At 44.6% G+C, this 16,083-nt stretch overlaps 1 pseudogene; it reads right to left on the bottom strand.

Annotated features, from left to right (window-relative positions):
- Positions 1–12,615: 12,615 nt before the first annotated feature.
- LOC101764845 lies at positions 12,616–15,543 on the bottom strand (annotated as a pseudogene).
- Positions 15,544–16,083: the final 540 nt, after the last annotated feature.

Below are 16,083 nucleotides of genomic sequence, written 5' to 3'. Positions count from 1 at the left end.
TGGATGCATTCGGGAACACACCAAGCTCAATGAGGAAATTCCTTATCCAAACACCCTCCTTCGCGGCTTCCAAAGCCGCGATGTACTCGGCTTCTGTCGTAGAATCGGCCACCGTCTCCTGCTTGGAACTCTTCCAACTAACAGCACCACCATTTAGTGTGAACACAAATCCTGATTGTGACTTTGAATCATCTCTGTCGGTTTGGAAACTAGCATCGGTGTAACCTGTTACAACGAGCTCCTCCTCACCTCCATAGATGAGGAACATATCTTTAGTCCTTCTCAAGTACTTAAGAATGTTTTTCACCGTTGTCCAGTGACTCTCACCTGGATCAGACTGGTGTCTGCTTGTCATACTTAGCGCATATGAAACATCTGGGCGAGTACTTATCATTGCATACATGATAGATCCAATAGCCGAGGCATATGGCACTCTACTCATGCGATCCCCGCTCATCAGCAGTCGAAGGACACTGAGTCTTGCTGAGATGTATGCCATGTGACATAGGCAAGAACCCTTTCTTTGCCTCTTCCATTCTGAACCACTTCAACAATTTGTCAATGTAAGTATCTTGGCTTAATCCTATAAGCCTTCTCGATCTATCTCTATAGATCTTAATGCCCAGAATATATGCCGCTTCCCCTAAGTCCTTCATCGAAAAACTATTTTTCAGTGAAGTCTTTACGGACTCAAGCATAGGAATATTATTTCCAATCAGTAATATGTCATCCACATATAAGATTAGAAATACTACAGAGCTCCCACTAACTTTCTTGTAAACACAAGACTCTTCTTCGTTCTTGGTGAAGTCAAACCCTTTGACCACTTCATCAAAACGAATGTTCCAACTCCTAGATGCTTGTTTCAATCCATAAATGGATCTTTGAAGCTTGCATACCTTTCCAGCATTTTTCGAATCGACAAAACCCTCAGGCTGTATCATATACACATCCTCAGCTAGGTTTCCATTCAGGAAAGCTGTCTTGACATCCATCTGCCATATCTCATAATCAAAATATGCAGCTATAGCTAGAATAATCCGAATGGACTTAAGCATCACAACGGGCGAGAAAGTCTCGTCGTAGTCAACTCCTTGAACTTGTCGAAAACCTTTTGCGACAAGTCGTGCTTTATAGATGTGAACATTTCCATCCATGTCCTTTTTTTCTTATAGATCCACTTGCACTCTATGGCTTTAACACCATCAGGCGGGTCAACCAAGTTCCAAACTTGATTGTCTCCCATGGATTCTATTTTAGATTGCATGGCACTCTGCCATTTTTCGGAGTCTGGGTCCATCATTGCTTCTGCATATGTCGCAGGCTCATCATTGTCCAACAATAATATTTCCCGCATTTCGCGGAGCCTTGCCGACCTTCGTGGTTGTGGCGGTGCTTCTCTTGCCATTGGTATCTCAACTTGTTCTGCTACGTTAGCATCACTCATTGATTCTTGCCCGATCGGCTCATCTTGAACTTCTTCAAGATGCACTGTCTTTCCACTATTTTCTCCTTTGAGAAACTCTTTCTCTAGGAAAACCCCGTTCCAAGCGACAAACACTTTGCCCTCTGACTGGTTGTAGAAATAATATCCCAAAGTTTCCTTTGGATATCCCACAAAAATGCACTTATCCGACTTGGGTGTGATCTTGTCCGACTGAAGTCGCTTGACAAACACTTCACATCCCCAAATCTTTAGAAAAGACAAACTAGGAACCTTTCCAGTCCATATCTCATATGGTGTCTTAACTACGGATTTAGATGGTACCCTATTAAGTGTGAAAGCTGATATTTCTAGAGCGTATCCCCAAAATGACAACGGTAGGTCCGACTAGCTCATCATTGATCGAACCATGTCTAACAAAGTTCGATTATGTCGCTCAGATACACCGTTTCTCTGAGGTGTTCCAGGCGGTGTAAGTTGTGGAACAATTCCACAACTCTTTAGATGATTGCTAAACTCGTGGCTCAAATACTCGCCTCCACGATCAGATCGTAAGGCCTTAATTTTCTTGCCACGCTGATTTTCAACTTCATTCTGAAATTCCTTGAACTTTTCAAAGGTTTCAGACTTGTGCCTCATCAAGTAGACATAGCCATATCTACTAAAGGCATCAGTGAAAGTTACGAAGTATTGGAATCCTCCTCTAGCCGTCGTGCTCATCGGTCCGCATACATCGCTATGTATGAGTTCCAACAAGTCTACTGCTCTCTCAGGAAAACCTGTGAAAGGCGTCTTAGTCATCTTGCCTAGCAAGAAAGCCTCACATGTCTCGTATGATTCAAAATCAAACAAAGTTAGGAGTCCATCAAAATGGAGCTTCTTCATGTGTTTTTCACTTATATGACCCAAACGACAATGCCACAAGTAGGTAGGACTCAAATCATTAGGCCGAGGCCTTTTAGCACTTACGTTACAGATAGGTGAACCATCAAGATTTAAAACAAACAATCCATTCACAATGGGTGCAAAAGCCATAAACATATCGTTCTTAGAGATCACACAACCATTGTTTTCACTCGCAAATGAATAACCATCCTTCATCAAGCATGAAGGAGACAAAATGTTTTGACTTAAACTAGGAATGAAATAACAATTATTCAACTCCATAATAAATCCTGACGGGAGGTGGAGTTGCATCGTCCTGACGGTCAACGCAGCAACTCTTGCATTATTGCCCACGCGGAAATCAACTTCTCCTCTTTCCACGGTTCTACTTCTTATCATTCCCTGCATCAAATTGCAAATATGAGCAACCGATCCGGTATCAAATACCCAAGAATTAATAATTGTATCAGCGAGAAATATGTTGTCTATAACATTAATAACAAGCATACCTGAGGTGGAAGTACTCTTACTTCCGCCATTCTTCAATGAAGCTAGGTACTGCTTGCAATTTCTCTTCCAGTGACCAAGTTCATGACAGTAAAAGCACTCTTTGTCTGGAGCAGGTCCAGGTCCAGCTTTAACCTTGGGCGCTAGGTTTGGCTTGGACGTTCCAGCCTTGCCCTTCTTCTTCCAAGAATTGCCCTTCTTCTTAAAGCTAGGCTTGTTCTGTATAGCCATCACATGGCTGCTACTAGTGCTTTTCTTGATGTCAGCCTCTGCTGTTTTAAGCATGCCACACAGCTCATTCAGACCCTTCTCCATCCCATGCATATGGTAGTTCGAGATGAAGTTCCCATAGCTAGGCGGAAGAGATGAAAGAATGAAATCAGTGGCCAACTCTTAGCCCAGTGGGAAGCCCAGCTTCTCCAACCGTTGAGTGTAACCAACCATCTTGATTACGTGTGGTCCTACTGCTGCGCCTTCTGCTAGCTTGCTCTCCACAAAGGCCTTAGACACATTGAACCTTTCAGTCCTGGCCTGTGTTTGGAACATGTCTCTAAGCGCCACGATCATATCGTGCGCCTCATGGTTTGTTTCGAACTGCATCTGCAGCTCGGGTTCCATGCAAGCAAGCATAAGGCAGCTTACTTCGAGGTTAGCATCACATGCTTTCTTGTAAGCATTCTTAGCAGCAGCGGGTGCATCATCAGCAGGTTCTTCTGGTAGTGGGTTGTCTAGAACATCTTCCTTTTTCTCAGCCCTGAGAACAATTCTCAAGTTATGGATCCAATCCGAGTAGTTTGTTCCATTCAACTTGTCCTTCTCAAGGACCGAACGCAAAGCAAATGGTGTAGTGCTACTAGGTGCCATTTAATCTACAACAAAAGTAATGCAAAATACACTAAGACAAACGTATCCATGATAGAGCAAATTACATTAAACTATTTTAACAGAATCTACTCCCACTAAAATCAATATCCCTCTATTGAAACTTAGTGATTCAGGATCCACAACTAACAAGTCTACTAGTGAGCTTTAGCATCACCGCTAGCAAACAAGGTAGATCGGTAAGCAACTTTTGCTAATCATATCACATATGACTCCTGTTGTTGGGTGACATCTCTATGTCTCGGCGCCCAACCTTTATGCCCCAAGGTCCTTAACCGTTAAGATAACCTTGTTAAGCAAACCAACCCTTATGCGTGTAAGTGTCCGACACAAACCCGTCTAGTCAAGGAAAACTAGTGGCACCCTAATTTCATAGACCCACCACTAATTGTACAAGACATGGGACGGTGCAAGTTTTAGTTGGGAGGGAATACTAACTTAAACTTTGTGAGGGATCGTTCTACTTCTAACATCACAGCATGCAGAAAGTAAAACATAAACAAAATAGCATTCACACAGTTGTGACACAGTATGGCCCGTTTTCATATGGCGATCTCCCTCTCCATAGAATCTGTTCACCATGGTGATCTCCATCTCCATGTTCCATGTGCGCCATCCTTCTGGTGATGAGTCCTCCAAGAACTAGAACATGCTAGTACGCCTAATAGCTAGTAAGGAAGCTAGTAATGAAGATTACATAGTTGCTTGGATCATCACAGATTGGTACGCAGACCATTAAATACATTAAGGTGACAACACTTATGGCTCCTGCCGTGTTGCCGTACGCGCGACACGCAGGTCACGAATGAGTTACACATATGCATCACATACACAAAGGGGCCATACTGATCATAAGATACATACATCCTGCAAAACAGAGTTAGGCGTTCTAACGTTCCAAACTTCAGAGGCCCAAAACTCCATCTTAGAGGCTGAATTTGGGAAATCTAATTTCGCCGAAACTAAAAAGTTCAGTCGTAATCACGTGTAACTTTTTCTGTAGATCAATTTTCATATACAATTCGCCTCGATTCGAGATCGTATCGAAAAGTTACGACTGTTTTACCAAAGCACATGCACACGGCAAAATTCCGACCCCGGTAGTAGATCCCATCTACTATTGCACATCTCATGCACCTGGCGTATGAACCTATATTTCGATTCAACCAATCACATTGATCTTTGCTCACTGCAACTGGAATTACGTGTATCACTTAACTCCGATGGTGGAAACCGACCGTAGGAGTATGTCGTTAAACTACCATTGCAGCAAGAACATGAAACCAGGACATAGATCAAACTGAAAACTTGCATATCTCCATATGCACACATCCCGAATCCAAAACTAAATAGCTACAGCTCTGATACCACTGTTGGGATACGAGGTAGGCTACACTAGCGCAAGATAAAATTTTTCTACCGCGTAAACCAGGAAAACTGCCATATAAGGATCACGGGATTACCACTCGACGCACTACTGGTGCGGAAGATGTAGATTCGCGTCGATGCAGCGAAGTTGATCAACGTAGTCGTACGTAATTGATCACGTCAATGTCCAGCAGCTCCTCAGCAGCTCGTCCACGTGCAGCAAGATCTCCCTCATGCCGCGGCTCGTCGTCGGCTCGTCGTGGCTCGTCGGCGACATATCGTGGCTCGTCGGCGGCTCGTCCAAGTGTTGCAAGCGCAATACCTCCAAGGTATCCACACCTGCAGGGAGGAAGCGTCGCAAGCCGGACTGCTAGATCCGTGAGTTGCAACAGGCGAGAGCGTGGGAGGCGCGACGCGGCAGATGAGTTTCGCCAAAAGGTGTAAACCCTAGGGCGCCCCCACCCTTCTATTTATAGAGGTTCCTAATGGGCCTCTGGGTCCGAGGCCCATTAGTACTTCTAAACCTAATCCAACTCGGATCACATCCGAATTGGGCTTCCAGCCCCTTAAGTGTGTGACCCTATGGGTTAGGATACGTATAGACATGGCCCGAGTACTCCTACTCGGCCCAATAGTCGGTAGCGGCCTCTAGCAAGACGTGCCAACTCCTATACGCACACGAAGATCATATCAGACGAACCATCACAATATAATATACATGCTATTCCCTTTGCCTCACGATATTTGGTCTAGCTTCAAGCCGACCGCTCTTTCTCGATCCTGTGATTTGGAATCCCTTTGTAGGTTAACTCTTAACCGTACGTAGCATGGCCATGCATTTTCGGATCCGATCACTCGAGGGGCCCAGAGATATCTCTCTCAATCAGAGAGGGGCAAATCCCATCTTGATTGACCATGTCTCAAAGCATGCTTCTTGACAAACCCGAAAGCTACCTTTATAACTACCCTGTTACGACGTAGCGTTTGATAGCCCCTAAGTAGGTCGATCCACATCTTGAATACATGCGACAATCTCAGGTCTAAGGACAAAGCGTATATGTTGTTTAAAGAGAGAACTACTTCTCGTGTTGGGTCAGTCCTAGCACATGTCTCCACATGTGCCCACATTATTAGTTCAACATCTCCATGTCCATGACTTGTGAAATATAGTCATTAACTAATACATGTGCTAGTCTAATATTCATGTGTGTCCTCACATGAACTCTGACTAGGGACAACTTTAAAATAACCATACAAGTAAAGAGTTTCACACATAATTCACATAATTGCAAATCAATTCAAGTAGCCTTTAATGGATATTGAAGGAACACAATAAAAATCATGGATACAAATGGAATATCATCATCTCTATGATTGCCTCTAGGGCATACCTCCAACATACAGGTGGGGGCGAAATCTCCGCAGGCTTGAGGGTTGGCACCGCAATGTCAGCCATCGAGTTTATTACATCGTGCATCAGTGCAACGACAATTGTTGCGGCACCTATTTATGCCGTTATAGCTTGATCTCCCTCTACCGGTGGTACAGTCGGTGTGGGGGCTGCATCCTCAACCGAGCGGCTAGCACCATCGGTTGTTGACCTTGAACCCGATGACCCAAGGCCCAGGCTAGAAGATGTCCTGCACAACATAGAGTGTTAGTGGTAGAAGACAACTAATTACTCAAGCCGGAATTGGTACTCGACCATGGTGAATTAATTTACCTCGTGGATTGTCGTAGTGTCACTAATGGTTTCCCCACCAAGTGCATAGGCTTGATGGTGGGGGGAGGCTTCGTTGGCGAGGCACGTTGCGGCACAGCTTGACTACCACCAGCTATGGTAGTCCTCTCTTCTTCCTATGTGGATACACTAGTACCCGCAGATGATTTCAGCAGCGGGAGGCTCCGGATTATCTTCAACTACGACAACCTCTCCGGATGCTGCAACCTTAGATAGGATAGCGCCAACAGCCGCATCCATCACCTCAACCACCTGCACGACTACCTTCAAAGACCAAAAAGCTTGATGAGTAGTCGCAGCATCAATAAACATACATACTCGTACCCGCACTTAAAGGGTCTTGCCCTTCCTTAAAGGTTAGGACTCGACGATGCGCAGGCTACGCGGAGCACGCGTCCTGGCGACTGTTCGTTTCTTCTATGATGTCGAAGCCAAGGAGGTCTCAAGCTCATCATCCACAGGGCGCTTTGATGAGCCACATGATACCCCAGCCTTGTCCAAGGCGCAGACCTTCACAACATACGCCTCAGCAGCATCAGATTCTAAGCTGCAAAGGGACTCAGTTTCTTCCTCTTCTTCCTCCTCTTCGGTGGCCCCAGCGCAGCAAGTCCTCGCCCAAGCACCCATGAGGTGCTCTCAATATCGTCGGCGCTAGGGGGAGGAGGGGGTGCATGGAACACAAGAATGTCTTCCTGCATAAAGGCAGACAAGTCAGAAAACAAGAAAGACCTTAAATAAGTACTCGGGAGCTAAGGCCACGGATACTTACTACTCTCGGCGGGTTGGCGGCGCTGAACTCCGAGACTACTCGGGGGGACTTCATTGGCGTTCTTAAACAAACGCTTCAACCTCACCATCACCCCATCGACGGAGATTTCCTTGACTGTCATCCTTGATGGGTCGTTGAGTCCTGAGTACTCATAGCCCCAGGTGTGGCAGAGCTGCAGGGGTTGAACTCATCTCTTCAAAAAATTGAAGGCCACTCCAACACCCGTCGGTCCCTAAACCTTTAGGTGGGCGATCTTTGACAAGAGCTTGGGTACCTGAAGACTGTTCCTGTGTGTCGGCTCATCAATCCACCTGTTGTTCCACTCCGGGCGGTGACCAGTCACCTTTGGCAGCTTCGGATTGTGGTCTCCAATATAGAACCACTTTTCCTTCCACCCATAGTGCGACTCCAGCAACTCGTAGTCCAAGTATAGACTACTACTCTTCTCTCGGACCTGAATTCTGGCACCCCCAACTACTGCAGTGCACTCCAGTTTTGGCTACGGCTTGACTCGGAATATCTTGCGGAATAATTGAAAATGGGGTTGAATCCCCAAGAAGGCCTCACACAGATGAACAAAAATAGCTATGCGGAGGTTGCTATTAGGATTGAGGTGGACTAGCTAAAGCTTGTAATAATCCAGAAGACCCCGTAGAAAATCAGAGGGGATGTCAAAACCCCGCTCGACAAAGTGGGCGAAGGTTACCATCTCTTCGGGGTGCTCTTCAAATGGCCGCGTAGTACCGAAGACACACATCCAGCCTACGATTGCTTGGTCCTGCAGTAGAATCGCCATCACCAGCGCCTGGATCTCGTCTTCCTTCAGGGTTGATCTCTTCCAAGAATAAGCAGGAGCTGGCAGCGCGGTCTGGTTTGTCTTCCCATACTTGGGTGGTGGAAACTGCAGCTCCTTCCCATTTCCAGATCTCTTCCTGGAACTCTAAGTGCCCCTGGAAGCAGATTCTTTCCTCCCCATCTTGGATGTCACGAACTTCTTCTCGCGCACAAGCTCGGGGGCTCATAGGAAGGAGGACGCGGCGGCGCTCTAAGATCGGATTGCGGCGGCATTGGGCAGTAAGGGTTTTTTCAAGTGCAAATAGCAGATGCTAATGGCAGAGTAAATGGGGGTAACTTTCCTCATCTATTTATAACAAAAGCAGAGTAAATGGAGGTAATGGCCCGATGTTTTGGCCTCTGGCCGTTAATTTTGCATTTGGCTGTATGTTTCCGAAGTTACCACAAAAGATAAGGTTGTTGTTGGCGACGGTCACGATGACTAGTGCTTGACCCTTACACCTCCTAAACTAGTCGGGTAACGGCTCAAGGGCTGTGTGCCACGTGCCCGTTGGCCAAAAAGATTTTTCTATGGAATTTAGGACAAAGACAATGCAAATGCAGATTGACCCTCAGCCTAATTCTTCAATTCAACCTAAGGCTCGGGGGCTACTCCATGTGGAGTGCGATTTTCATTGCACTTCCAGAATTCAATGATAGATATTCAAGATAGTGTTAGATGAGGATTGAACACCTTCTAGCAGCATGGCAGTACTCGCGTTACTTGAAGGCTCAACCTCGACGGAGTACTCAGAAGAGTACCAAAAACTAGTTGGATGAAGCCTGTGAAGGTACTCGGGACTGCTGCATTTGACTGAAACATACTCGGGGGCTTGTCGTACATACATATATGGGCCCACCAGAAGGTTTGGACAGATCCGTATACGGGGCTGTACACCGAGACATGTCAGATGTGGAGACTACAGTGCAGGGCAGCGTAGTCTACGTGGGGGACAGGAACTATTCGAGGACTTAGGGACTACTCGTAGCAGTTAGAGTAGGACTCTTTAGTCGAATCCAACTAGTATTCTTGTAAAGTAACCGACCTGTAACCCTGCTCCTCCGATATATAAGGACGTGAAGAGACCCGCTCCAAACAAATTCAATTGAATACAAGCAAACAACACACATGATGTAGGGTATTACGCAATCTAGCGGTCCGAACCTGTCTAAATCGCGTACTTACGTACACCATCAAGTTCCTGATTTCAGCGACACCCACCAACCAAAACACTACCTCGGGTACTCCCCTTGGTAGGTTGCTGGGTTTAAACACTGACAGACCCTAAGCCTCCTCAATATATGTATGACCTAAGGAGCCTTAAATCATGGGCCGCTACATTTTCAAAATTGTTTAGAAGATGGCTGAGGTTAGATTCATCAACATCTATATGTACAAGATGGTGATATCACTCCTTATTCTTTATATTATCATTTTCTTTACATTGATTTGATCAACTATGGTGCATGCTTTATACGGTATGGGATCAACAACTATTGCGCGTATACCATTTTTTATTAAGGAGGAATTATATATCGTGTATTGTCCCTTACCATACAGTGCTTTTGTCCCACCCGTTTTTATGTTTATGGAAAAATATGGTAATGGGATGAGAACAGGGTCGGGATTGCCCGGGACTAGGACCTGAGATGGGAGATGAGTTATCCCGCCCGTTTTCATCAGCATGATCTCGTATTTGTCTGATATGCAATTTATGCGGGATAAGTCCAACAACATTAGTTCCCCCATTCCCTGTCTTAGCTTGCTGGCCTGCTCCGTATCGGAGAGGCCCGTATGGCCATATGGGCCCGTTTTCTTAACAGCAATAGGCCTGCCTGCTGCTTGCCAGCTTGCTGCCTGTGCCTGTGACCTGCTGCCTTCCAGCTGCTTTGCTGGGTGTGCCTTGTGTGACTACAGCATGTCGTAGTGCTGCCGGCCCTACCCATGCTAGCATGCATTCTGCTGCTTGCCTGCTTCTCCTTGCGCTTTGTGCCCTTGCCCAGCATGGTACCTTCGCTTCTTCTAAAAAGTATATACAACTCTAGTAGGTACCTTCCCTTCTTAAAAAAAAACTAATTGTTGAGAAACTCAATGTATGCACAGGATTTAACTTTTAAGCCGATCTGAGCTAACATGGTTTTGTTCAATAATGCACTTCTCTTTGTAATGTTAACTGCCCAATTCATGACGAGGAGAATGTACAGTACATGAAAGGCGGCCTGATGGACCGTACCGGCCGATATGCATCACGACTGGTTTCTACGCTGTTTCTAATTTCTACGGCAAAGGCGAGAAAGTCTTGTGGCTATAATTCAATGATATATACGAAGTGTACCATCATGAAGCCCTAGACATCTTTCTGATCAATGCCTAAGTTCTGTAAGTGTCCGTTCATCTACATGTAAATTTTGGCTCATATCATTATTTTTTATGCATGTGTTGCCATACTAACTTCGTCTTCCATTTTATGTAGGATGCTAATGCAGACGTGCCAAAGAGAAGCGTACCTCCATGTTAGCTTCATGGATCCATCCGTAGTTAACCAAAAACAGATACAGGATACGCCGGACAAAACATTGGTGGAAGTATACAATTCTCTAGACAAACAAAAATACAAGGATTACATACTACTTACATACAACTTCAAGTAAGTATGTGTATACTGTCTATTTTCATTTTCTTTTTCCTTACCTGATTAATGTTAGTTGCTCTAATATATATGAACATTTACGTATGCAACTACCACTGGATCCTCATTATAATTGAGACTGAAAGAAGCCACATCGCTATCTTCGATTCGTTAAGGAAAGATTTGGTGGAGTACTAAGACAGGCAAGCACGCGACAGGCAAGACGTGCTAGGCTTGTAATAATTCTGGACCTTTATCTCTATGCAAAAATTTGTTTCCTAAATTTTCACCTAACACTATATTATTCATTATTTTAATCCGGAGTGCATGGATAGAATTCATCAAGGCACACAAAGGTCCATTCAAAGAAAAACTTACATGGAAAACAGACTTCCCAGTACGTAGCAAGTTTGCACATTTTGTACATTCTATAGCATGAATATTTCATAACTTGTTTTTTCCGCCACTGGAGTGCTTAAGATAGGAACCCGAGAATAATCTATGTGGCTACTACGTCTATGAGCACATACACGTTTTTGTGGGACCCAAGACCACCAAGATGATACCGCATGAATATAAAGTACGTAAAATAAAACTATTAGTAGTTAACTATTTTCTACCTCCTTATATTTCATTATTCGTGTAAAATTCACATATTTTCAAATTACAGATGATGAATATTCAACAAGGACTCTTGATGAAGGAAAGAGTAGCGGCAATATGTGAATGTCTCATTTGATTCTTTGTGGATGAGGTGGTAAATCTACAAGGAGAATTTTTTTACGATGGACGAAAATTAGACGCTCCCAGCAACACCTCAACAGGAAGATCGTAGAGATAGTTTAATTTGTATATAATACACTAAGATTTGTATAGTATGCTAAGAATTGTATATATATACTAAGAATTTATATATAGTAATTGTACAAATACTACTTTGATTTGTTTAAATACTAGTTTGATTTCATTATAAAAAAGTCTCAACTACTAAAGGTTAACTAAAGGGTACGTACGTGATGCACGAAATTACAGGCGTCATGCAGGCTAACTAATAGGGCGCGCGCCTGAAATTTCAAGCAGGACTTTAGTCCCGGTTAGAAAATCCTTTAGTCCTGGTTGGTAAAAGGGGTCTATCCCGCGCCTGGCATGGCAGCCCTTTAGTCCCGGTTAGTTTACCCGGTTGAGTGACCTGGGACTAAAGACCCCCCTTTTGTCTCGATTGCTTTATCCTGGATGGTTTGTCGGGAGATTTGATCCTTACCAACCGGAATTAAAGGTGAATTTTCCTCCACTGTGATGTAGTGGCTAAAATACGCTAACTCAGCTCGTGCATGGTTTGGTTCTGCTTTCTCCTAAATGCACTAACTCAGCTTTTCAGCTGCCATCCTTCCCAGTAGTTGAGCTTCACGAATAACAGGCGCCACAAAGGAGCGGCAAGGAAGATGAGCTCAAAACATTTCCAGCATCATCAGGCAATCGGACTCAAGGATCGCCTGGTCCGACCAAGGGGAGGCATGCTGGATTCACTCTTAACTCTGAAGCACACTGGAAACTCTATTCGAGAATCTTATTTCATGTTGAAACAATGTTCATAATTCATAATAATACTTTCTTTATTTAAGAACTGATGCATGGTAGAATTTATCTTTCAGACTTCGTTGACACCGGCAAACTCTGTTTCTGTAGTTTTGAGGTAGAGCTCATTTGGCACAACATGATGGACATGGTTACATGCCAAAAGCTCTAAAGGTGGTGGTGGGAGAGATGTTCGCACTGTCGGCCCATCCTCTACAATGAATATCGCCGCCATGCCCATCGAAAAATGGAACTCATAGTGGCAATGCATGAGCCATACCCCTGTACAAATACAAGGCAAAGCATTATGATGCTGTGAGTGAGACTTAACCTTCACATGCATAAGGCCATGTCACATGTACCACTAGACATGGAAATCCTATACGCACCTGGATTGTCTGCCACAAACCGGATGGCAGCCCAGCCGATCCTCGGGACGAGCACGGAATTCCTCACTGGTGGATCAACGAGGTTGTACTTGGCCACATCCCTCGCCGCGTCATAGTTACCGACACCCTGCGCAAGCACAAACATGTTGTGACCATGCAGGTGCATCGGGTTGGAGTCGCTTTGCATCACCGCCGTGCCCTGGAACACGATATCCACCACAGCACCATGCTGAAAACGCCGCACCAAGCTACCCCTAGACGTAGGTTCTAGCTGCCCCTCCTTCGGGCCCCATGGAATCAAGCCCCGGTCGGTGAAGTTGAACACCATCGGCGGCCTATCGGGAAGCTCTTGCAGCATGTCCATGTCACCGGTGTGGTAGTAGTGCGCTTCTAGCAGTGGCATGCTCGTGTCAGGGAGCTGAAATGAGACGTTGTTCATGGTCGCGACAAGGATGGACTCGTTACTCCCACTTCTCTTGCAGGTCTGGCCTCGCCGGCAGATAGAGCCCAGGCCAACGGTAATGAACAGGGACTCATCGGCACGCTCCGGCACCAGCAGCCGTTGTGTGTCGTTCAAACTGGTCAAGTTACCATGGAAGTAGAAGGAGGCCATCGTGTCATGCTGGTCGGGCATCTCAGGTGCCACTGGAGGTGCGGTGCCATTGCTGGAGACGTGCCCGGTGCTGTACCACACAGTGCCTCTTGTGACCAACTTTGGTATCTGGGGGTCGGGCTTTGGCGATTGGTTGGCGAGGGCTGTGATGTAGTACCCACCGGGTGGCGCGTCGGCAACCACAAGGGCATCAATAGTCTCACCGGGGCGATCGAAATGATGTCCGTGGTATAAGGGTTGACGTAGTTTGCGTCGGCGGCAACCACCGTGAACTTGTGCCCGGCGATCTTGAGGTAGTACTCGGAGAAGAGAACAGCGTTGATTATTCGAAGCAGGTAGGTCTTTCCGGGCTCCACGTTCAGCACATAGCCGTCTTCCTTTGCCCCTTCATTTCAGAGTTAAAAATCAAGGAATTAGTCGTATAGAAGAAAGTTTCATTTTTTTTTTGTACATCAACAAGTATCCTATGAATGGTTACCGGAGCAGTTGTAGAGATCTCCAAACTTGCCGTTCATTGTGGCTCCACTAGGGTTATCATCAAACAAACTGTCCCGCATTCTTCTATCCAATTCATCAAGATCCATCTCCCACCACTCCCCTGCCACAACAGGACATCAACTCAGAAATAAGCTCAACATAACTTTGCTAGGTGCTACTCCCTCCAACCCAAATTATAAGTCGTTTGGTCTTTTCTATATATATAACTTTTGCCGTACAGATATGTCTAGATACATAGTAAAAACTATGTATCCAGAACAGACAAAATGATTGACCTATAATTTGACATACACATATACATGTCCGGTGATGGTGGTGCTTTTTGTTAACCGGCTAGTAGACCTTATGGAGTGGCGGTTTGTGTGTTGTTTCCAATGTAAGTTGTTATGCATGGAAGATGCTAATAAGAGGTTGTTGCAGCTGTTGTTGCAGTTCTCTCTTTTTTTTCTATTTTTTATTCGCCAGTCTAGGTTTTATTCTTCTTTTTAATATAATCGGTAGCTCTGTTTTTTGGCTCGATTCAAAAAACAAAGAACGGAGAGAGTATGTCTTAAACGATCCAAAAGTGGAATAATTCACAAACCTATAATGATGGGAACATCCTCATCAGGATTGGGGAATGGATATGAGCTGGCACCGTCTCTTGGCCGGATGATGATGGCACCGTGCAAGGTTGCCCGGAGGCAGGTAACGTGAGCATGCCACCAAAGGGTTCCTTCTTGCCCAGTGACGTTGAACCGGTAGGTGAAATTGTGGTTGGGCAGGATGGGGCGTTGCGTGACCATTGGCACCCCATCAGCCCAACAATTCAGCCATTGCTTCACTCCATGCCTACGCCAGACAACAAAAACTATATATTCTAGAATATCGAAAACAGAATTGAATAACAAACTTGTTTTGTCCGATCATCAAGTACAAGAAAATAATGGAATCAGTTAAGTAGGTGCCTAAGATTAAATACCAATGGATTGTTATATTATAGGGTGACTTGTTAACAAGAAGGACGGCCACCGAGTCTCCTTCCGTCACCTCTATTACAGGTCCTGGGAGCTGCCCATTCACCAGGGTGACAAGCGTCTCCTTGCACAAGTGTGTCATATTCACCTGGCTCACCTACATTTGCATGTTCAAACAAATCAAGCTTGCATATATATATATATATATATATATATATATATATATATATATATATATATATATATATATATATATATATATACATACATCATCATTGCGTTGTTCAAATTGATAGATAAAAAACAGGGAAGGGCATGATGCTTATTTACAACGAAGGTGTGCTCCACAACAGCTGCGCGGACAGAGATGGCCATGGCGGAGAGGAAGAAGATGATGGCAGCGGTGGCCGCCATAGGGATGGACGCTTGCGCTTTTCACAGTTTGCAGCTTTTCACAGGTATCAGTATGTATATGACGATCTTGAGCAATTAAGCGATCTGAACTTTTGACTTTGAACATTGAATGAAGCGGTTTAGGGCCCTAGGCAGTGGAGGGAGCAGCCTGGCCTGTAACCATTTAATGCACACAAAGCGAGCTATATTTTATACAGTCATCCAACATGCAAATCAACAAAATTCAAATTAAAGATCCTAAACTAAAATGGGTTAAAGTTTACTATCATTGTTTTGGAAATTTGAAAATCACAACCACAAAACTTTCTATGTACATCCGTAACTTGAGAATCGCATAGAAATTTGCACTAAATTTAGACAAACTTCCAAAACACATGTTGGAAACTCTACATGCCAAGTTTATATCATATTTACAAAAATCCATTCTATATTATGAAAATATTTCATCAAATAACAGAAGCACCAAATTTTCATAAAATATCATAATCTTAGTCTCTTATCCTTGTGGTCATTCGAAGGCGTAGTTCATGGGCTGTGATGAAACTTCTTTTGGTAACATTTGTCGATTCTATCACCAT

Source organism: Setaria italica, chromosome VIII (assembly GCF_000263155.2).
Source record: "Setaria italica strain Yugu1 chromosome VIII, Setaria_italica_v2.0, whole genome shotgun sequence".
NCBI classification, from domain to species: domain Eukaryota; kingdom Viridiplantae; phylum Streptophyta; class Magnoliopsida; order Poales; family Poaceae; genus Setaria; species Setaria italica.
The sequence above is the reverse complement of the archived record's forward strand: the minus strand, read 5'-3'. Positions and strand labels throughout refer to the sequence as shown.